General features: G+C 41.9%; 1 pseudogene; it reads left to right on the forward strand.

Moving 5' to 3' along the window:
- The first annotated feature begins 6697 nt into the window (after positions 1-6697).
- On the forward strand, positions 6698-23274 carry LOC131990704 (NLR family CARD domain-containing protein 3-like; annotated as a pseudogene).
- The last annotated feature ends 1001 nt before the right edge of the window (positions 23275-24275 follow it).

The raw sequence follows: 24275 nt of genomic DNA on the forward strand, positions 1-24275 counted from the left end.
TATGGGTATTAAGGAAACACCTAATTAACTTAGCAGATATTGTCAGTGATTGGGTTTTTATTCGATGACCTTTCTAGTTTGAGGTCAAAGGCACAGTTACAGTCACCAACCCATGATTAGGACATGAGTACGTAAATCAGGAAGGTATGAAACATTTTTTGAAAGGAAATGCTCATCATCACAGTTACGGATGTAAACATTAGCTTAAAATAGGTGTGTTATGTAGTGTTATGTGTGACATGTTATGTCTGTTTAAATAAAATGGCACCATGCCGTCTCTCTTCAGATTTTGTCTTTAGTCCTTTTTAAATATCTCATGGCTTTATATAGCAGATAAAGTTCCACAGTTGTAAAATGAATGTTTTACTTGTTATCAGGTGAAACCCCAAAGTTTTAAGACACAATTATAGCGTTAGATTATTTGCAGATAATTTTATTGAGACTTTAAACTTTTTCTCAGGATCCATAAGCAGAGACCGGACTCTCCTGAACCCAGCTGTGTGTCCATGAAGAGTGACCGGTCTATGTTTAAACCTATTGACTTCAGAGATGGACACCACTCAGCTCAGCAAAGGTAAGAATCTAAACTCATGGTACCCTTTTTCTTTGTAGACTTTCAATCTTGTAAATTAATTCATTTTTGGGTTCCCATGAGGTGTTTCTTTGGGTTTATGCAGGATGACATAGTTTTCGGGGGTTCTGCTTTTAAATCCATCAGGGGGAAGTGGCACAATGTGTTTTTCACTTTAATTTTACAATTTTTGTTCAGTACTTTTTAAATTTTGTGAGGGGTGAGATCAGCTTTAGCTTTAGTCAACTTTTTTTGCTCTTGCTATAAACATACTGGCCAAATCAGCAGAGGCAGAGTGTAGAGGCCCCCTTTCCAAGTTAGGTGTACGCCCGCCACCAATTCTGGCATTCATGGACAACCTCAAAGTATGTCCACAACATTGGCCCCAGGCTGCAGATGGCTGCTGAAGAGCCTGGAGAAGCTTGTCTCATGAGCACAGATGAGCTTCAAACCAACAAAGGCCAGGTCCTTAGTGCTGATAAAAGGAAAGGTGGCTAACCCCCACACCACATAGAAAGACCTACTGGTAACAACCCTTGCTCAGGCCTGGAAGAACTCCACAGAGCCTGTAACCTCCTGCACCTGTAGCTTCATGCCCAAGTAATCCATCAGAACAGCAAATTAAATGGCCTCGAACCAGCTAGATGGAAGAATGACGGCAGTTTGAGGATGTGAGCACAGTCCCTTGGACACTTCAGCCAAAGAGGATGCAGACAGGGGGCTTGAGTGTATGATAATTATTATCCTTGGAGCAGAGAGGTTTGGATTGGAGAAAAAACAATAGGGAAGGACCCCTCAGTTAAGAACCAAAGGGCAGCAAAGATTAGCCAGCTACGCTATGTTCTAAGAAAAACTTAACACTCTCTGAAGGTTAGATTCTCACAGGCACCTCGAAAAGAGAGGACCAGCGAGCAGGTACTCTTCATAGTGGACCCGTTTGGGTTCTCTAGGTAGCTAAGTGGCTGAAACGCAATGGCAATTAGATTATTTACAGGTAATTTTATTGAGACTTTAAACTTTCTCTCAGGATCCATAAGCAGAGACCAGATTCTCCTGAACCCAGCTGTGTGTCCATGAAGAGTGACCGGTCTATGTTTAAACCTATTGACTTCAGAGATGGACACCACTCAGCTCAGCAAAGGTAAGAATCTGAACGTATGGGACCCTTATATTACACTTTACTTTTAGGTTAAGTCAACTCTCAAGAGGAAACATGTATGAGCCATATTTCCTCATCACCAGTGTCCAATTTGTTTTTCTCTCTCACCAACTGTCTGGTTTGTTGTGTTGTATTTTTTCTTCGTAAACTTTCAATCTTGTCAGTTTGTTAATTTTTGAGGTTTGGATTGGAGAAAAAACAATAGGGAAGGACCCCTTCAGTTAAGAACCAAAGGGCAGCAAAGATTAGCCAGGTGCGCTGTGTTCTAAGAAAAACTTAAATCTCTCTGAAGGTTAGATTCTCACAGGCACCTCGGAAAGAGAAGACCAGCGAGCAAGCAGCCTTCATAGTGGATCCTTTGGGTTCTCCAGTCAGCTACTTGTCCAAAATCACAGTGGCATGCTTTTGTTACCCAAGGAAGATGTTTACATGTATCTCCACAACACACACGTGGAAACAGAGAGAAAAGAACCTGGGTGCCTGCCAAATCCTGGTGAGGCCACCAGCACCAAACATTGAGCAGTTGAGCACCTTTTTGCTGCTCAGTGTGAAGGGAAAGGTGTTCTTAAGCTATATTGCCTGAAGCCTGATTGAATATCTCTTAAAGAACCAGTACCTCCATACAGCAGTGCAGATGGGGGGGATTCCTCAAGTACCTGGGTTCCTTGAACATACAGGTGTAGTCACCAGCTGGTCCGCGAAGCACTATAAGAGAGAAGAAATCTATCTGTGCTTTGGTTTGACCTGACCAATGCTTATGGCTACATAAACCAGAAGCTTTTTTGTAGCTGCCCCAGATCACCACCATGTCCTAGGGGAGGTCAGAGACCTTATACTTTAGTCAGCTTTTTTTGCCCTTGCTATAAACATACTGGCCAAATCAGCAGAGGCAGAGTGTAGAGGCCTCCTTTCCAAGTTAGGTGTACGCCCGCCACCAATTCTGGCATTCATGGACAACCTCAAAGTATGTCCACAACATCGGCCCCAGGCTGCAGATGGCTGCTGAAAAGCCTGGAGAAGCTTGTCTCATGAGCACAGATGAGCTTCAAACCAGCAAAGGCCAGGTCCTTAGTGCTGAGGAAAGGAAAGGTGGCTATCTCCCACACCACATAGAAAGACCTACTGGTAACAACCCTTGCTCAGGCCTGGAAGAACTCCACAGAGCCTGTAACCTCCTGCACCTGAAGCTTCACGCCCAAGTAATCCATCAGAACAGCAGCGGGTTAAATGGCCTCGAACCAGCTAGATGGAAGAATGACGGCAGTTTCAGGATGTGAGCACAGTCTGTTGGACACTTCAGCCAAAGAGGATGCAGACAGGGGGCTTGAGTGTATGATAATTATTATCCTTGGAGCTGAGAAGTTTGGATTGGAGAAAAAACAATAGGGAAGGACCCCTCAGTTAAGAGCCAAAGGGCAGCAAAGATTAGCCAGCTACGCTGTGTTTTAAGAAAAACTTAACACTCTCTGAAGGTTAGATTCTCACAGGCACCTCGAAAAGAGAGGACCAGCGAGCAGGTACTCTTCATAGTGGACCCGTTTGGGTTCTCTAGGTAGCTAAGTGGCTGAAACGCAATGGCAATTAGATTATTTACAGATAATTTTATTGAGACTTTAAACTTTCTCTCAGGATCCATAAGCAGAGACTGGATTCTCCTGAACCCAGCTGTGTGTCGATGAAGAGTGACCGGTCTATGTTTAAACCTATTGACTTCAGAGATGGACACCACTCAGCTCAGCAAAGGTAAGAATCTGAACGTATGGGACCCTTATATTACACTTTACTTTTAGGTTAAGTCAACTCTCAAGAGGAAACATGTATGAGCCATATTTCCTCATCACCAGTGTCCAATTTGTTTTTCTCTCTCACCAACTGTCTGGTTTGTTGTGTTGTATCTTTTCTTCGTAAACTTTCAATCTTCTCAGTTTGTTAATTTTTGAGGTTTGGATTGGAGAAAAAACAATAGGGAAGGACCCCTTCAGTTAAGAACCAAAGGGCAGCAAAGATTAGCCAGCTGCGCTGTGTTCTAAGAAAAACTTAAAACTCTCTGAAGGTTAGATTCTCACAGGCACCTTGGAAAGAGAGGACCAGCGAGCAGGCAGCCTTCATAGTGGATCCTTTGGGTTCTCCAGTCAGCTACTTGTCCAAAATCATAGATGCCAGCTTTTGTTACCCAAGGAAGATGTTTACATGTAACTCCACAACACACACGTGGAAACAGAGAGAAAAGAACCTGGGTGCCTGCCAAATCCTGGTGAGGCCACCAGCACCAAACATTGAGCAGTTGAGCACCTTTTTGCTGCTCAGTGTGAAGGGAAAGGTGTTCTTAAGCATTGTTGCCTGAAGCCTGATTGAATATCTCTTAAAGAACCAGTACCTCCATACAGCAGTGCAGATGGGTGGGATTCCTCAAGTACCTGGGTTCCTTGAACATACAGGTGTAGTCACCAGCTGGTCTGCGAAGCACTGTAAGAGAGAAGAAATCTATCTGTACTTTGGTTTGACCTGACCAATGCTTATGGCTCCATAAACCAGAAGCTTTTTTGTAGCTGCCCTAGATCACCACCATGTCCTAGGGGAGGTCAGAGACCTTATACTTCAATCAGCTTTTTTTGCACTTGCTATAAACATACTGGCCAAATCAGCAGAGACAGAGTGTAGAGGCCTCCTTTCCAAGTTAGGTGTACGCCCGCCACCAATTCTGGCATCCATGGACAACCTCAAGATGTTCATCAGCTCACTAAATGATGCTGATTACATCAAAGCAACAGGGCAAGAAGTGGAGAATCACCTGAGGGCAGTAGACAAGACTGGCCTCCCAGACACATTCAAGACCGAGATCTACCAGCACACAATCCTTCCTCGAATCCTGTTGCCTCCTTTTGTGTATGAACTCTCAATGTCCACAGTCGGTCAGAAGATCAACCAGTATCTCCACAGGTGGCTGGGGCTCCGTTTGGGTCTAAGCAGTATTACACTATATGGGCAGGAGAACAGACACACACTACTACTCAGCATTGTTAAGGAGGGGTTATGGTCACATGCACAAGAGAGGTACTGCTGTACAGAGATTCCGGGGAACCTAAGGCATCTGGTGCCGAAAATTGAGGTGAGGACAGGGAGGTAGTGGAATGCTTTTATGCTATGAGTCCTGGCTTTGGCACAGGATGCTTGTGGGCCATGTGCTGTTAGGAAGGGCTGGGTTAGGCAGCAACCCATCAAAATGCTGAGACCAGGCACTGGATCACAAAATAGGCTGGTCCTCAGCATATCAGGTTCCTTATTCAGTCAGTTTACGATGTGCTTCCAACCCCAGTGAACCTCTGCTGCTTGGGAATAGCCAACACCCATGCTTGCTCCTTGCGTTCTGGGACTGGGACTTTGGAGGACATTCTCAGCTGCTGCCCAAAAGCCCTCAGAGAGGGCCATGACCATCTGCTCCATGACCAGCTGCTGAAGACAGGAGCTGTGTCCATCTGCTCAGCCATCGCCCTCTCCAAACATCAGAAACCAGCAAAACAGACCATCCACTTCATTAAAGCTGTAGAGACATCAGGACGACACCAGAGGGCACTGACAGGTCTCCTGGCAATGGCCAACGATTGGCAGTTGATGGTGGACCTGGGCGAACAGCTCCAGTTCCCAGAATTCATTATAACAGTCAATCTGAGACCAGATATAGTCCTCCTGACAGAAACAACAAGACAGGTGGTCATGCTTGAGCTCACAGTACCATGGTAGGACCAGATTTCGCAGGCTACAGAGTGAAAGCGAGCCAGGTAAGCTGACCTGGTAGACGACTGCCACAGACAAAGGTGGAGGACTTCCTTCCTGCCTGTTGAAGTTGGCTGCAGAGGATTTGCTGCCGGAATAGTCTGCAGGGCATACAATCTCCTGGGCATCGCAGGTGTCCACAAAAGGCAGACCATCAAGCACAGCATTGAGGCAGCAGAGAAGGTCTCAAGATGGTTGTGGTTAAGGAGGAGTGAGCCGTGGAGGAATGCTATTCGGACACAAGTCAGGATCTGATCAGCCCCGGTTTCAGAGGATTTCAGTGTATATATATATATATATATATATATATATGTTATATCATCTGCCTCTCATCCACATACACACACACACACACACACACACGCACATACACCTGTGATGCCTCTGTGCACATCGTTGTACATTTGTGTTTTTCTTTGTTGTTGTCTGCGCTGTATGTCTGCTGTCTTTACTTGTGGTCCACATGGTGTAGTGTATTTGTTCCTCATGTCACCTTGTTTGTTACGTCATTTCACCAATAAAAAAAATTAATTAAAAAAATCAGAAAAACATCAGGATGATCATGTTATTTGACAACTGTATCGCTCGCAGCGCTGGGACCAGCAGCTAACTCTCTAACTTTCTGCCACCGGTTAGGCTCCGCCCAGAAAATACATCATCATTGTTGGTAAACAGTAAACTGGTCTATTAAAAATGATTTCCTACTGTACAAGCCCGCTGTGAAAGCGCACTTTCATACTTTCATTTTCATTATTTATTTATTTGATTAAACTCTTTTAATTGTTCCATTCAACATTTTCAGAGTGAAGATTTCAACTTTGAATAATTTGTGACCGAACAACTTCTGCACGCATGTTTTATTTACAGACTTGATCCAGAGACCTCAGAGATCTTGAGTGGTCAGCGTTCACAACAGCAGGACTCTATATTTATGGTGTGTATTGGAAGTGTACAGAGTTACAACTGGCACCTACAACCATAAACAAAATACTGAAATATCATTCTGATCAGAACATTTTCCATCCTGTACTCCTTCAACTGTTTTTCTGTCTTTGACAGATGAACTGGAGTTTTCTTCTTTTTCTTCTTTTCTTCTTCTTGTACTGAAAGCAACATTTATGTACTATTCTGTTCCAGCTGCTGGAGGAGAACATTGTCAGTTTTGTGAAGAACGAGCTGAAGAAGATCCAGAGAGTCCTTAGTCCAGATTTCCCAGAATGCTTAGAGAGTCAGAGGGAGGATGAGGAGGTGTTGGACGGTGAGGATGAAGAGCAGAGGAGGAGCAGCAGAGAGGCATTTCTGAAGATCACACTGATCTTCCTCAGGAGAATGAAGCAGGAAGAGCTGGCTGACTGTCTGCATAACAGTAAGAGGATTTTAGTAGATTAAACATGAAGGAACAAGTTTGTATCACGTCTATGAATTATTCTTCGCTGTCGCCAGAAACTGTCCTAGAGCGATGAGAGCAGGTTAAAAAAAACACTTTGATTTCTTTAACTCTAAACTTATCAGATTTATAGCATCCAATTAGTAATTCAATATTTTTCTTTGTTCATTAAGGAACTGTTGTTCCAGTGTGCCGTCGTAACCTTCAGTCTAACCACCAGAAGAAGTTCCAGTGTGTGTTTGAGGGAATCTCTAAAGCAGGAAACCCAACCCTTCTGAATCAGATCTACACAGAGCTCTACATCACAGAGGGAGGGACTGCAGAGGTCAATGTTGAACATGAGGTCAGACAGATAGAAACAGCATCCAGGAAACCAGACAGACCAGAAACAACAATCAGACAAGAAGACATCTTTAAAGCCTCACCTGGAAGAGATGAACCAATCAGAACAGTGCTGACAAAGGGAGTGGCTGGCATTGGGAAAACAGTCTTAACACAGAAGTTCACTCTGGACTGGGCTGAAGACAAAACCAACCAGGACATCCACTTCACATTTCCATTCACTTTCAGAGAGCTGAATGTGCTGAAAGAGAAAAAGTTCAGCTTGGTGGAACTTGTTCATCACTTCTTTCCTGATATCAAAGAAGCAGGAATCTGCAGTTTTAAAGAGTTCCACATTCTGTTCATCTTTGACGGTCTGGATGAGTGTCGACTTCCTCTGGACTTCCACAACACTGAGATCCTGACTGATGTCACAGAGTCCACCTCAGTGGATGTGCTGATGACAAACCTCATCATAGGGAATCTGCTTCCCTCTGCTCGCCTCTGGATAACCACACGACCTGCAGCAGCCAATCAGATCCCTCCTGGCTATGTTGACATGGTGACAGAGGTACGAGGGTTCACTGACCCTCAGAAGGAGGAGTACTTCAGGAAGAGATTCAGAGAAGATGAGCAGGCCGGCAGAATCATCTCCCACATCAAGACAACACGAAGCCTCCACATCATGTGCCACATCCCAGTCTTCTGCTGGATCTCTGCTACAGTTCTGGATCTGTTGAAGACCAGAGAGGGAGGAGAGCTGCCCAAGACCCTGACTGAGATGTACATCCACTTCCTGGTGGTTCAGTCCAAAGTGAAGAACATCAAGTACGATGGAGGAGCTGAGATAGATCGACACTGGAGTCCAGAGAGCAGGAAGATGATTGAGTCTCTGGGAAAACTGGCTTTTGATCAGCTGCAGAAAGGAAACCTGATCTTCTATGACTCAGACCTGACAGAGTGTGCCATCGATATCAGAGCAGCCTCAGTGTACTCAGGAGTGTTCACACAGGTCTTTAGAGAGGAGAGAGGACTGTACAAGGACAGGGTGTTCTGCTTCGTCCATCTGAGTGTTCAGGAGTTTCTGGCTGCTCTTCATGTCCATCTGACCTTCATCAAGTCTGGAGTCAATCTGATGGCAGAAGAACAAACAACTGCCAGACAGCCAAAATTCTTCAGAGAGAAACCTAAACTAAAACATCTCTACCAGAGTGCTGTGGACAAGGCCTTACAGAGTCCAAATGGACACCTGGACTTGTTCCTCCGCTTCCTCCTGGGTCTTTCTCTGCAGACCAATCAAAGACTCCTACGAGGCCTGCTGACACAGACAGGAAGTAGCTCACAGACCAATCAGAAAACAGTCCAGTACATCAAGAAGAAGATCAGTGAGGATCTGTCTGCAGAGAGAAGCACCAACCTGTTCCACTGTCTGAATGAACTGAATGATCGCTCTCTAGTGGAGGAAATCCAACAGTCCTTGAGATCAGGACGTCTCTCCACAGATAGACTGTCTCCTGCTCAGTGGTCAGCTCTGGTCTTCATCTTACTGTCATCAGAAACAGATCTGGACTTGTTTGACCTGAAGAAATACTCTGCTTCAGAGGAGGCTCTTCTGAGGCTGCTGCCAGTGGTCAAAGCCTCCAACAAAGCTCTGTGAGTAGATATATGAACAACATGAAACATGCTTTCTGTAATACAAGACAAGTAAAACATTTTGTTCACGTTCATCTGTAATCCTCTCCAGGTTGAGTGGCTGTTACCTCTCAGAGGAAAGCTGTGAAGCTCTGTCCTCAGTCCTCAGCTCCCAGTCCTCTAGTCTGAGAGACCTGGACCTGAGTAACAACAACCTGGAGGATTCAGGAGTGGAGCAGCTGTCTGTTGGACTGAAGAGTCCAAACTGTACACTGGAAACTCTCAGGTCAGTATTAAACTTCTCCTAAAGTATCACACTGGTTTTGAAGAGCCATTTCCTTTAGTTAATCTCCAATTTCATTGATACAGAAAAATCTCAAATCTACCTGCTTATCTTCGGTTTGTTTTTTTGTTTGTTTGTTTGTTTGTGTTATTTGTCATTAGCAAACTGAAAAACAAGACACAGATGATAATCAAATTACATTTTAAACACAGTTATTTCAATTATGTACATCTCTGTTAAAGCTGACTGTCAACCACAAATCTGCACAGACAAATGTCTCTTAGCTCAAAAAATAAAATAAAATTAACACACTAAAATAGGAAATTTAGATAATTGAAAACATGTCCAAACAAGTTAAATATTTAAACCAATGCTGATGAATGTCTACATTTCTTTTAAGGGTAACGGGCTGTAACCTCTCAGGGAGAAGCTGTGAAGCTATGTCCTCAGTCCTCAGCTCCCAGTCCTCTAGTCTGAGAGAACTGGACCTGAGTAACAATGACCTGAAGGATTCAGGAGTGGAGCAGCTGTATGTTGGACTGAAGAGTCCAAACTGTACACTGGAAACTCTCAGGTCAGTATTAAACTTAGTTTAATGTATCACACTGGTTTTGAAGAGCCATTTCCTTTAGTTAATCTTCAATTTCATTGAAACAGAAAAATCTCAAATCTACCTGCTTATCTTTGGCTTGTTTTTTTTGTTTGTGTGTGTTGGGCCTACGCAACGGGGCATCAAATATGTTGAGGTATTTCATTTCATTTCACCTTTATTTATTCAGGGAGGGCCAATTGAGAGCAAGCTCTCATTTCCAATGGCACCCTGATTACAGCACAAATACAATTCAACACATTACAATACATATCCATAATAATATATACTTAAGAGAAGCACATAATGAATTCAACAAGCACATGTACATTCAGAAATCATTAGATCAATAAGAATGTCTTTAAAATGATTAAAATGAATCAGTGTATCCAACTGAAGCTGAGACAGTAGATTATTCCATTTAAAAGGAGTGAAATAAACAAAAGCGAATTTCCCTACCTCCGTTTTAACAGCAGGGATATTAAGAGCCAGCGGGTTATTTGAACGAGTGGGATAGTTAAAAGATCTGAAGCTCAGTAGGCTCGATAAGTAGAGTGGAAGTTTTTTTAGTAGTGCCTTATAAATAAACAATATACAGTGTTGCTCCCTTCTTAGAGCCAGGGAAGTCCAAGCTACATTCTGATAGAGATGGCTATGAGGGGTCATGAACCCATCACCACTAATAAATATAATAGCAGAATGATAAATTGTATCAAGTGGTTTAAGGACAGGCATGCATAAATAATGTCACCATAATCTAAAACAGATAGAAATGTAGCATGCACTATCTGCCTTCTACAGTGCTGAGGAAGACAGGATATATTTCTATAAAAGAATAACAATATAGGCTTCAGCGTCTTTAAGAGTGCTGCAACATGTAATTTAAAAGACAATTTATCATCCAACCAAATACCCAAATACTTATAACAAGAAACCCTTTCCAAGGGAGTCCCATCTTCTGTGTCGAGGGTGAACTTATTTAAGTCAACAGTACGTTTTTTGGTAAAAATCAAGTACTTTGATTTTCCTGGATTTAGAACCAATTTAAGGTTAGAGAGAGTTCTCTGGATAATGCAGAAATCATCTTGAAGATTATTTAGAGCGTGTTCAACTGATGAAGGTTAATAATAAATGATTGAATCATCAGCATAAAGATGAATTAAGTTATTAGTGACACCACAATTAAAATCATTGATATAACAGAAAAAAGCAGAGGTCCTAAAACCGAACCCTGCGGTACACCTTTGTATATGTTTAAAAATTCTGATGTAAAACCATTGCCAGCCACAGCTTGGGATCGATCAGATAAATAATTCTCTACCTATTTACAAGAGTTATAATCAAAACCAATATTATGCAAATGCTCAAGAAGGATGGTATGGTCAACCGTATCAAAGGCCTTAGAGAGGTCTCTAAGAAGGGCAACACAATCAAGATTGTTGTCTAGTGCTTCAGCAATATCGTTCACAACCTTAGAAGTAGCTGTAACAGTGCTATGCCCAGGCCTAAAACCAGACTGAAAAACATTTCAAACTGAAAATTCAGATAACAAAGATCTAATTTGGTTGCTAATCAAGCGTTCTAAAATTTTCGCCAAGCAGGGTAATTTTGAGATTGGACGGTAATTATTCAATTAATTTGTAGGGCCACCTTTGTGCAGGGGAATTACAAATGCTGTTTTCCATATATTAGGAATACAACCAGTTAAAAGGGTTAGATTAAAAATGTGCAAAAGGATGTCAACAATAACAGGTGCAGCTCGTATAAGAAGTCGGGTATTCAACTGGTCAGCCCCAGTTGGCTTCCTAGGATCAAGACTACACAGAGCACTGAGAACTTCAGATCTAAAGGGCCTAAAAGAAAAAGATATGGGGACTAGTATTTGCAAGAGTAGGATTAAAATTGCTGACCGAACTGGTAGTATGAAAGATATCACCTGCAGCAATAAAATGTCTGTGAAAAAGAAGACATTGTTTTTTTTTATCAGAAATGGAGATGGAGCCCTGAAAAATCTGAGTGGGTAAAGATGAGGTTGTTCTATTTGAGAGCGTTTTGATTGTTCTCCAGAACTTAGATGGGTTACCAGAACAATCTGATAAGGATGTGACATAGTAAAGAGATTTAGCATTACGTATAGATACAAACATTTATTACGAAGATGACGAAAATATTTCCAATCACTAGTTAAACCTGAGGTGCAAGCCTTATTCCAAGCAGTATCCCTAGCATGCAATAATTCAGCAATTTCTTGTGAGAACCAGGGGTTGCATCTGTTCTTTATTCTCAATTTCTTAAAAGGGGCATGTCTATTTGCTACTGAATTAAAAGCTATAATAAAATTATTTAAAGCTAGGGTAGGATCAGAGAAATATCATTTAAAAAATCCTGGTCCACAAACTTTTTTAAATTCCTCTTTTCTTTTTTGTAATGAACTTTTTATTGAAGTTTAACAAACAAATATTACAGACAGGGAGGAATACATTCATTCAATCAGGGAGCCATCAAGGCCAGGAATTCACTCCCTAAGTTGTTTTCTTTCCTTTTTTTTCAGTAAATGGGTTGAAAAAACAAACAAACAAAAAAACAACAACAAACAAACACAACCACAGATCACCACACTGACACCTCTCAACAGATAAGCACACCAAATCAATGACAACACTGCGTTGTGACGGCAACCATTAACCCACAGACAACCAGTCAGTAAAAGGGCTCCAAGTGAGCATATATTGATTCAGTTTATCCAGTAGGGAGTATGTCACCCTCTCGTAGGCAGATAACTGTGCCATCGTTGTAGTCCATTCTTCATAAGGAGGTGGCTGTTTTTTCCTCCAGTGTCTTAGTAGTGTCCGTTTTGCTGTAGTGAGAGCTAAAATAATCTATCTTTTTTCAAAACATGTAAAGTCATTGTCCTTAAGCTCAGTGGTCGATCCCAAGACACACACTTCTGCAGAGATTTGAAACCTTTTGCACAGGACTTCAAATATCACCTGATGAATGTTGTTCCACCAGTCCTTAAGCGCTGGACATGTCCAAAGTATATGTAGTATAGAGGCACCATTCCCGTCACATCTCCAGCAAGAGTCTACAGGTATTAAGTTCCATTTATAAAGTTGTTGTGGCGTCCGATGCTGTTACGACCCTGACAGAGCAGAAAGTAGTCCAGGGGAATATAGGGAGGCAACAATTAAAACAACGACAAAGGTAACTAATGACCGTCTGCAATCGCAGGGATTTATTCACCAAAAACACAGGTATCACAAACAAAAGGCTTTCTTAAGAATGACACGACGCCGGCCAGAAACGTCCACACCGCACACACAGCGCACACCACGACCCACTGGCTGCAGGAGCACACTCCTTACTGAAATAGCCGGCCGCTGTCAATCAGCTTATCACCTAATTGAGGCCGAGAGGTAATGGGAAAAGAGAAACAAAAACAACAAGCCATACCCAGGCCCGTAACAGATGCCATCTATGTAGTATTTTCAATTGAATAAATCTACTACCCATTTCTTTATACATTGTATTGATGTTATTTAAACATGACTTCCAATCTTCAGGAGATATGTCTATAGCCAAGTCACCTGCCCAGTGTTTCTTAACCTTGAGCAAAGGGTCACATAATTGTTCCTGTAATAAACTAACAATCTTAAAAGTAATGCCCCTACCTGAACTTGATTTATTTAGCAGTTCCTCAATTGGGCTGCCTTTAGGGCAGGTAAACGGGCCTCCTATCCATTTAGACAGGGTGCTTTGCATTTGGACATATCTCCAATATTGATTACGAGGTAATTTGTATCTATCCACTATTTGGTTAAAGCTTAAAAATAACTTGGTGTTACTATCAAATAAATGTAACATGTAGTTTATCCCTGCTTTTTGCCAAATAGGCCAGTTAACTGTTTTGTTCCCGATTAGTATTCGCTTGTTATTATACATAAAAAAATAAAAAAAAAGTCAAAGAAAATTGACCGGCTCCATTGACATAGTAGTATCAGAATAATCATTACATTATAATTAGGAGCCCATCAGAGTTTAATATTTAACCCCAATTTTATCTTTAGCTCAGCTTTCCTTTATAATCTTCCTCTTAACGAACTCCGATGCTTCCTTGGCCGAGGTGAAGCGGTGACGTGCCCCGTTATGTTTAATCTCCAGGGTGGCAGGGAAGCGGAGCATGTATTCTACTCCTCTATTCCTCAAATCGGTTTTAACTTGCTTGAAGGACGCCCTCCGCTCAATGGTCTGCTTAGAGTAGTCTGGAAAAAACATGATCCTGGCTCCTTGCCACATGATCTGACCTTTTTCCCTGGCTGCTCTTAGTATCTCCTCTTTCCCCTGGTAGCGGAGCATGTTGATCATCACGGGCCGCGGTCTGCCCCCCTCTCTCTGCTCTTGTCTCGGCGGGCCAGTGGGAACTCGATGTGCGCTCTGTATCTCCAGTGTCGGGAACCGATGCTCCAGCATGACTGGGATTTCTTGTTGTAGAAAATGAATCATGTCGTTCCCTTCTTTTAACTCCGGTATGCCAAGGATTTTGATATTGCAGCGTCGTCCTCTAATATCCAAATCCTCAATGCGCTCCTGAAGTTGTTGTATTTTCTCCTGGAAAGTTTTGGCGTGCTGCTTGGTTGTGTCAGCGGTGCTTTCCAGTGCGGCGACCCGTTCTTCTGCCTCGTCCATGCGGGAGCTTAACGAGCTAATCTTCCCTTCAATGTCCTCCACAATAGTCTTGATTTCTTTTGTATCCTTCTCGATGTTCTGTGTTGACATACGGATTGCTCTTATCTCTGTAGCAAGGAAGCTCAGCGAGGGCTCCTCAGCAGCAGCTGTACTTGACATAGCGGCTGCATGCAGTGCAGCTGGAGTGTCGTCTGAAGCCTGGCTAATATAGTCATCCATTTTCTTGCTAGCTCTCGTTGACCATGCTAGTGGTGAATCCTTGAGGCCCTGAAGCATCCGGAGTTCTTGGTTAGACATTTGTATTTTGCGCTCGAAAAGAAGAAAATATATCCCCGTTACTGAGACACTATAATTCTTGTAGAATAATAGGAATAATTATCCATAGTATCGATTTTTTGTGTCGGGTTTTACAGAGCAACTCTCTACGCCGCCATCTCCGTCGAGAGCCCATGTGATCCTCCCTTTTAAATTCCTCCTAACAATTAAATGAGGCTTTGATTTTACTTGTTTAACATCTCTAATACAAGCAATTGGACAATGGTCACTAAAATCAAGCGGGAGAACCCCAGATAATTTAAAATTATGTGGCTTATTTGTTAGTGTAAGATCCAATAATGTAGAATTCCCGAGATTTGATGGGTCTGGTCTTGTAGGAGCAGATATCAGTTGAGAGAGATTTAAGCCAGTGCACAGATCTTTTAGACCATCAGATGCGTTACTAAGCCAATCAAGGTTTAGGTCACCCATTAAAATGATCTCGGAGGAAAGGTAAGATGAGATCAGATTAGCCAAATCAGAAATGGCAGTTGATGGTGCAGACGGGGGACGACAGACACCCAAGACAGTGATTTTTCCACCGTTAGCACTGTTACTTAAGGAGACACTTAAGGCCAAGTATTCAAAGCATTTTGGCATGGCCACAGAGTCAACAACAGTTACAGAAAAACTCTTCTTAACAAAAATGGCCACACCACCACCTCTTGTAGGCTTACATCTATCTGTTCTGAAAACATTATAACCATCAAGAGCAATATCATTATCACAATGGATTATCAATCCATTTTCAAAATCAGACGCACATTCATATGAATAAAACTCAGTCCATTTTGCACCTTAAAATATGCCTGAGACTTAAGGACAGATTTAGAAGATACCTGCTGTGAATTGCAGCACTGAATAGTTATTGTTTTAATCTTAATTAAATTAGAAGGGTTTCTGAACGAAATCTGCTTCATTTGATTACCAAACCATTTAGTACTCGAATTTGGAATAGCATAAGTAGACAGTGGGGTAAAAACAAGCTCAGGTCTTTCAGAAATCCTCACAGGAATGAGAGAGTCATACATGGGGAGAGCCCCACCATTTTTTACAGCATTTTTTACAGCAGCAACAAGACCCGCACTGTCAGGTACAGGGCTGTGAGGAGAGCAGGTTGTAGACTGGGCAGGGTCTTGCTGCAGACAGCATCAATGTGAACTAGAAGCAATGAAATTTATAAAGTTGCGAGTCAACTTTTCAGCCCCCATCTTGTTCAAATGTAGACCATCCACTTTGAACAAGTCACGCTCAGTCCAAAAATAATCAAAATTGCTTATGAAGCCAAGTCCAGTGGCAGTGGCAAAGTTGCGCATCCAGTGATGTAGACTGTAAAGGCGACTGAAACGCTCTGATTTTTGTTGACAATGGGGGTATTGGGCCAGACAAAACACAAATCTTCCCAAGACTTTCAACTGTGTTTACTAGTGATTCCAGATCATGATGGAGTTTAACAGATTGTCTAGACATAACATCATTTGTACCCGTGTGTAACAGGACATGATGAACAGAAGGATGGAGATCAATAACGATAGGAATTAGCTCTATGAAGTCAGTTGTTTCCCCACCAGAGAGACACTGAGTAATAGAGCCTGGGAGATTCACGTTTCTAATAATGGAGTCACCAATTACAAGAATTTCCAGAAGCTGGTCTTTACAGCCTTTATCATACACAGACAGTCTAGGCGACAGGAGTACAGTTAGAGTCACCGGCACAGATGACGTCATCACTCACCGTCCCGGTGAGCGTCTCCACGAATGCCGGAGGGAGCGAGGACTGTGGGGCAGGGAGAGGGGGCCAGGATTCAACATCGGTTACTGGTGGAGATGGTGAACATCTAGCCTGTTTACTATGGGACATCGGAGGAGTAGTTGGAGGAGTACGGCGCTTTCTGCCCCGCGGGTGAAGCGCGGCTGGAAGCTCTGGCATGTTGTTTGAACGTGTAGCCGGTAGCATTAGCTCAGCTAGCGGAGCGAAGAAGCTTGACAGCGAAATGAGGCCATCATCATGTTCTATATCAGACGTAAACAGGGGGAGAGAAATCCGTTTCTGCGTCTTATCAACAGACGACCATGAGGAAGAGTGAGCGTCCGATATGCGGGGGACATCAGGGTTGGCAGATGCGGCGAGGACATCTTCGGGAGCCGACGCCGCCAAGGACAGAGTGAGTGTTCGGAGCTTCGAGGATTGCCAGGCGGGAGCACAGGTCGGATTGCCGCTGGAGGAGCTCATTGGTGAGACGTTCTATGGACTGGAGTTCCCCCTTTAGGACCATGAACTCTGTGGTGGGAGCCATATGCAGTGGCGAGTTGGTCTTGTTCTTGTTAGCCCGCTTGCGCTAGCACGCTATCGATCGGCGGCTAACTACCTCATTATTTGAGAGTCTGAGCACCTTTTATTAGAACATTCAACACTGTAATGTTGACTGTAAAGCCTGATAGAGAAGCTTCAGATTTCTAAAGCTGTTTGTCCAACAAACCGGCACTTATGAGAGTCTACGCAGGAGAGAAACAGATACCAATTGCCTCCATCACGGGTCACCAAAAATGTTGGGAATTAAGGATGGCTCTTTTATGAATAAATGACGACCTTACACAGGCCGTCAAATATGTTAATAAAAGGGCGTTATCATAAATGCTATCCCTCCCATAAGGATACCAAATATGTAGGGATGAACCTGAGCAACACTTATGTGAGTCTCACGGTTCAAAAGTGTGGTTAGATGGCTATAAGAATTATTAATAATTATCATAAATAATTGTTAATTATAAGCATGAGTCCCACACAATGAGTCGTAAAAATTCTGGTGAATCCAGGCCTCTGGATTCCCTCCTGAAGAAGAGGGGTTGCTTCTCTGGGGAGCGGTGGAGAGAGAGAGAGAAGGGAGGGAGGACTGGCTCCCTTGTAGCAGACCAGTGGACCTCCTGTAGTGTCAAGGTGCCTTGAACAATGAGGTGAACTGGGAGGTGTCGTAAATTTCGAGCATTCTGAGAGGGAAGTTCTTGAGAGGGGACAAAATGGTGCTGACCTGCCATTTTGTGAGTTGACTCAGAAAGTGGTTTCATTCAGTCCACAAATGTTAAAGTCCACAAATGAACCCAAGATTCACCTGTGGTACGATCCCAACATTTGTTTGTTTGTGTTATTTGTCATTAGCAAACTGAAAAACAAGACACAGATGATAATCAAATTACATTTTAAACACAGTAATTTCAATTATGTACATCTCTGTTAAAGCTGACTGTCAAACACAAATCTGCAGAGACAAATGTCTCTTAGCTCAAAAAATAAAATAAAATTAACACACTAAAATAGGAAATTTGTATCATTGAAAACATGTCCAAACAAGTTAAATATTTAAACCAATGCTGATGAATGTCTACATTTCTTTTAAGGGTAACGGGCTGTAACCTCTCAGGGAGAAGCTGTGAAGCTCTGTCCTCTGCTCCCAGTGCTCTAGTCTGAGAGACCTGGACCTGAGTAACAATGACCTGGAGGATTAATTATTAATTATTCAGTTAATCTTTTTTCTTCCGCTCATCCTGCTTTAGGCTCATGTTTGGGAAGACTGTCAACATCTTTTGAATTTCCTGTCCTCTGATTTTTTCTATCAGTCTATCAGGCTGTCTGATCTCAGAGGAAGGCTGTTCTTCTCTGGCCTCAGCTCTGAGCTCCAACCCCTCCCACCTGAGAGAACTGGACCTGAGCTACAATCATCCAGGAGACTCAGGAGTGAACCAGCTGTCTGCTCTACGAGAGGATCCACACTACAGACTGGAGACTCTCAGGTATGGACAGACAACAGGAGCTTACACTGCAGGTGTCTCCAGTTTCTTTATTTAAATTTTCTTCAACTCTTTCTTAGAACAGGAACCGTGAAAACAAGCTTTCATACCGAAGTTCATTATTGACCTTGACAATAATAATTTGAATGCCATGTGTTGTGGTTTCAACCTCTGGACAGAGATTCTTTCATTAAAAAAAAATCAAATATATATTCTGGAGAATATATGTATGAGTCATCAATATTACATGCATGCAATTACATTGTAAATGGTTTTCTGCTGGGGGAAAAAAAGTCTTTTTTTAAAGCAGAGACTGTCCCCGGAAAAAAAACACCATTGTTTTTATTTTTTTCAAACCTTAGAAATCTGCCCTAAAAGGCTTACATTCCGACAGCCCTTTGAGTGCTCTGAGTGTGAGATGTGAAAAAATAAAACTTTGTCATAGAGCTAATCCATCACCAGAAAGGTCTAGGCCTGGAGAGTAACATATATCAATTTGAAGGTTCTATAATATTCTTGCTTTGAGATATTGACCTTTGAACCTTAACCCTGGGGCATATTTTAATTATTATAACTAAGAGACAAAAAGGGTTACAGACATGAGACCTACTGTTATAGAAAGGTGTTGACATGGACTATAATGTGAGCATAGTCACTAAGGGGTGGGAGTGGGGGGGCTTCAGGATATAGGGTTGTGAAAACCTAATTCTACCCAATATATGGAATATCAAACACTGTCTAATGAATAACTACACTGCATGTATATTATCTATGCTAAAAAAAGACGTTTGTTTAATGAAGATATTTTAACTAAAACAGGAGAGCAGCGCTGACTGCTCTGCTCACAAAATGGAATGGAAGCGCAATTCAATGAGATCGCACCACATCCGGTAGGATCGCACCACATCCGGTAGATTACAAAATAAAATACCGGACAAACATAGATCGTAACTCGTAGATCGTAACTCGTCACTTTGTCAACATTAGTGTCTCCCGCTGCAACAGAATAACATGTTGATCAGCAAATCAACCTCAAACACAAGGCATGTAATGGGCGAAGGTTTGATTCGTTAAATACACATTGAGTGAATATTTAGAAAATAAAACATATATTTATCGCTAGAAATGTAATCAAAATCCATTTTTATGCAGAAACAAAGTCAAAATATTGATTTTTTTCACTAAAATTAAGAGAACTGTCCGCCATGTTTTTTGTTCTGACCGCCGGAACCTTGAAAGTCACGTGACTTGGAACAAACCAATAGGAAAAAAAATCCATGGAATAGCCGCGGGATCTGACTGTCATTAACTTGCATTGTAGGGAAATCCGTGTAAGTTTCACGGAAATTTGAGTGATTCCGTGGCTATTCTACGTATTTTGAGTTAAGCAAATCCGTGGCTATTCCACGGATTTCTGTGAGACCATGTTGTCTATGGTGCCAGATAAGCAAGAAAAAGAGCATTAGTGTTTGAAATGACCAAAATGAAACATATAGATGTCCCGTTTTTACAAGAAACACACAGTGATGTTGGTAACGAGGCAGACTGGAGCAGAGAATGGGAAGAATTCATTTTAAGTCACAACACCACCCTCAGTGGAGGAGTGGGCTTCCTATTCTCGCGACGTTATACTCCAACCTCCCTGGAGGTCAGACATGGTGTGGAGAGGAGGTGCCTTTTAGTAAAGGCTATTTTTGAACATTTTAATATTGTTTTTATCAATATTTATGCTCCAAACAAAGGTACAGAGAGGAAGCACTTCTTTGAGAGTTTGAATGATATTTTAAATGGCATTAGCTCGGAGGATTATTTATTTGTGGGTGGGGATTTTAATTGTACTGAAAATTATATTTTAGATGGTAACCATGCAGAGCCTCATCCAGTATCCCAGCATGCCTTGAGGCAGCTGGTCTCCTCCCGTGGCCTGGTGGACGTGTGGAGAAGGATGCACACAGGCTGCAGACAGTATACATGGTCCCATGTTAGTGAAAACAGAATCTCCTCAGCTCGACTAGATCGGTTTTATGTTTTTAAGCACAGAATAAGTGCTGTGAAAATGTGTTGAATTTTACCAGTTGGTTTTACTGATCATTCTCTGGTTTTATGTAGCGTTTTTATTAGAAATATTTCATCCAAAAGCGCCTATTGGCATTTTAACTCAGTTTTAACTGTTGATAAATCTTTCAAGGAGGCTTTAAGCTTTTTTTGGAACGATTTTAAACAGAGAAAAAGCGAGTTTGTCAGTCTGAGGCAGTGGTGGGACCATGGAAAGGTTCAAATTAAGCTTTTATGTGATGTGATGAGATCTGGAGATTGATATTGTGGATCTCGAGTGTGAAAGTGAGTCCACGGGAAATCGAGGATATTTTGAAATCCTCAAGACTAAAAAGATGGCGTTAGCCAACCTGCTGGACACTAAAGTACAGGGTGCGCTGGTCCGGTCCCGGGTTCAAAACATTAAGGAGATGGATGCTCCATCAAGCTACTTCTTTGGACTAGAGAAGAGACAAGCGCAGAGGAAACAAATTCACTCTCTGCTCTCTGAGACGGGGCAAGAGCTGACAGAGCCAGGCCTGATTAGGAAGAGAGCTGTTGAGTTTTACGCCTCACTATTCAAAAGTGAATTAAAAGAAAACGAGGATCTCATGGAAGAGGTCTGTGGTAGACTGCCTCAGTTACCTGAAGAGACCAGTTCACAGCTGGACAGGCCACTGACTCCACAGGAGCTCTACGCTGCAGAGCTGCAGGGGCCAAAGGCTCCAGGCATTGACGGCCTTACTGTGGAGTTTTATAAGGCTTTCTGGGACATCTCGACCCACGACCTTTTAGATGTTTTTAATGAAAGCTTGGTGTCGGGGTCACTGCCTTTGTCTTGTCGGAGAGCCATAATCACCGTCTTGCCAAAGAAAGGGAACTTGCAAGACATCAAAAACTGGCGTCCTATCTCTCTCCTCTGCACAGACTATAAAATAATGTCCAAAGTCTTGGCCAATAGGCTGAGAGGAGCCATGGAGCAGATTCTCCCCCGGGACCAGACGTACTGTGTGCCCGGCAGGTCCATGGTAGATAATATCTACCTCATTCGGGATGTTATGGAGGTCTCCAGTTCATGAGGCATAAATACAGGATTGATCTCATTAGATCAAGAAAAGGCTTTTGACGGCATTGAACACGGCTTCCTCTGGGAGGTCATGGAGAAGTTTGGGTTCAGCGCTGGTCTCATAGCCAGGATCAAAGTCGTTGTACAGTGACATTGAGAGTGCGCTGAAGATTAATGGTAGCTTGTGGTAGTATGGTAGTAACTAATTTTTTTAATAAGTAACTGTTTGTTTTTTATGTGCCAACTGTCAATAGAGTGCTGTTTAAAAATAAAGATACAATCTTCTTCTTCTTCTTCTTCTTCTTCTTCTTCTTGTCTTTTCTCTCAGAAATCATGCAGACAGTTGACTCAGAAGAGTTTCAGCCTGTTTCTCTGTCACACTGACAAACTGAGGAGCTCTGCTTCATGTTGAACAGCAGTTAGGACTCATGTTGGATAGAAAATCATTGTGACTGTGTTTCTTCCTCCAGGGTGGACCATGGTGGAGAGCAGTGGTTAACACCTGGTCTGAGGAAGTGTAAGTGTGATATTTATTCATTAAAACATGACTGAAAACACGTGTCATCATTAAACTTTATAGAAATGAACAACATCAGGACACACAGAAAGAATAAACCCTTCAGATGAGTCTGATGATAAACTGCTGCTGTGTTGTGTCTTTTTCGCTCCATCAGATTTCTGTCAACTCACACTGGACACAAACACAGTAAACAGAAGACTCAAACTGTCTGAGAACAACAGGAAGGTGACAGCAGTGACAGAGGATCAGTCATATCCTGATCATCCAGACAGGTTTGACTCCTGGCAACAGCTGCTGTGTAGAGATGGTCTGACTGGTCGCTGTTACTGGGAGGTCGAGTGGAGAGGAAGAGTTCATGTAGCAGTGAGTTACAGAGGAATCAGACGGAAAGGATTCAGTAAGGACTGTGTGCTTGGAGAGAATGATCAGTCCTGGATTCTGTACTGCTCTGATGATGGTTACTCTGTCTGCCACAATAACATTAGAACAGACCTCTCCTCCTCCTCCTCCTCCTCCTCCTCCTCCTCCTCCTGGTCTGGTAGAGTAGGAGTGTATGTGGACTGTCCTGCTGGCTCTCTGTCCTTCTACAGAGTATCCTCTGACTCTCTGATCCACCTCCACACCTTCAACACCACATTCACTGAACCTCTTCATTCTGGGTTTGGGTTGTTCTCTGGTTCCTCAGTGTCTCTGTGTCGTCTGTAGGACAGAGACAACTTCCTGTCCTGTGGTTTAAATGTTGGACAAGGCTTCACTTTGGCTCATATATAATTCACTGATTGTTCCTTTAATATCAGACTTTTTATTGTGCAGGAAAATGTTGAAACGATCTCCTGAACTTGTTGTGTACAAACTGTGTTGAACATTTGTTTTTATGAATCTATTTCAGTTTTTAAGACACTGAATGTTAAAACTGTGTGTTTGAGATGTCTGACCTGCTGGTGAACTCTTGTGAAGAAACTGAGGCAAAACTTTGACCTTTGACATGTCATTTTTAGATAAAGGAGTTTGGGTCTGTTTTGCACCAAATTAATGTATATTGCCTCATTTAAAACATGCAAATCAAACCATCAATAAAAAAATATATATTAGTAAATAATGTTCTGTCTGTTTTTACACATCCGGTCACAAACATCTATTTCAGTTTTATTTATTAACTTATTTGTTTTTTCCCTTTATTTTTTACTCTTAAATGAATACACTTTCCCTCCAGTTTTAATGCTTTATTTAAAACATTTTTAAACTTTTAAACCTTCATTTTTCTAAATTGATTAAATTATTATTATTATTATTGTTATTATTATTAATAATAATAATAATAATAATAATAATAAAGACATTAATAAGTTTCCTCCATTATGAAAATCAAAATAAAGAAATAAACTTTCCCTCCAGTTTTTTTTTATGTTTCTAAATTATCTTCAATAAATAAGTAAATATAAATAAAATAAATAAACCTTCCCTCCTCTCTAATATACTTTCATGTTTCTAAATAAATTATATTCAGTAAAAAAATAAATAATAATATATGTATATATATATATATATATATATATATATATATATATATATATATATTCCCAGTTAATGATTCTAAATAATATTCAATTACTACATAAGTAAATATAAATAAAATAAATGAATGTTCCCTCCAGGGCTCTCCCCAGACCGACGGACGAGGCGGCCCCCAGGATCAGGTTATAGGGTGATAACTAAATGGGTTGCAAAAGTTTAAGTTAAAAAAAAAAAAAATTCTGCTCCCCAGAGACACTGTGATTGATTCTGCTGAGACCAACGGTGATGTGACAAATACTCACTGAGCAGAGAGGAGAGGACAGGAGACAATACTTCAATATGTACAATATGTGGAGAAAACTTCATTTTTAAATTGTGAAATTCAGGACACGTGTGAAAGGAAAATGACTCAAACTGTGTCTCATTGGTGAGACTGTTTGTCCTTTACATCTTTCTTTAGTCACCACCATTTAGTGGACAGATAGTCAAACTACATCACCTGATTTCTCTCACTCTGAAACACGTCACTGTTTACGAAATTTTTATCCCATTTTTATTTATCACCCAGTTTGTCCTATTTCATGATCCTGGGCGCTACCTCGTCCCTGAACTGGCCACATGCTTCCTCCCATACATG

Source organism: Centropristis striata, chromosome 18 (assembly GCF_030273125.1).
Source record: "Centropristis striata isolate RG_2023a ecotype Rhode Island chromosome 18, C.striata_1.0, whole genome shotgun sequence".
NCBI classification, from domain to species: Eukaryota; Metazoa; Chordata; class Actinopteri; order Perciformes; family Serranidae; genus Centropristis; species Centropristis striata.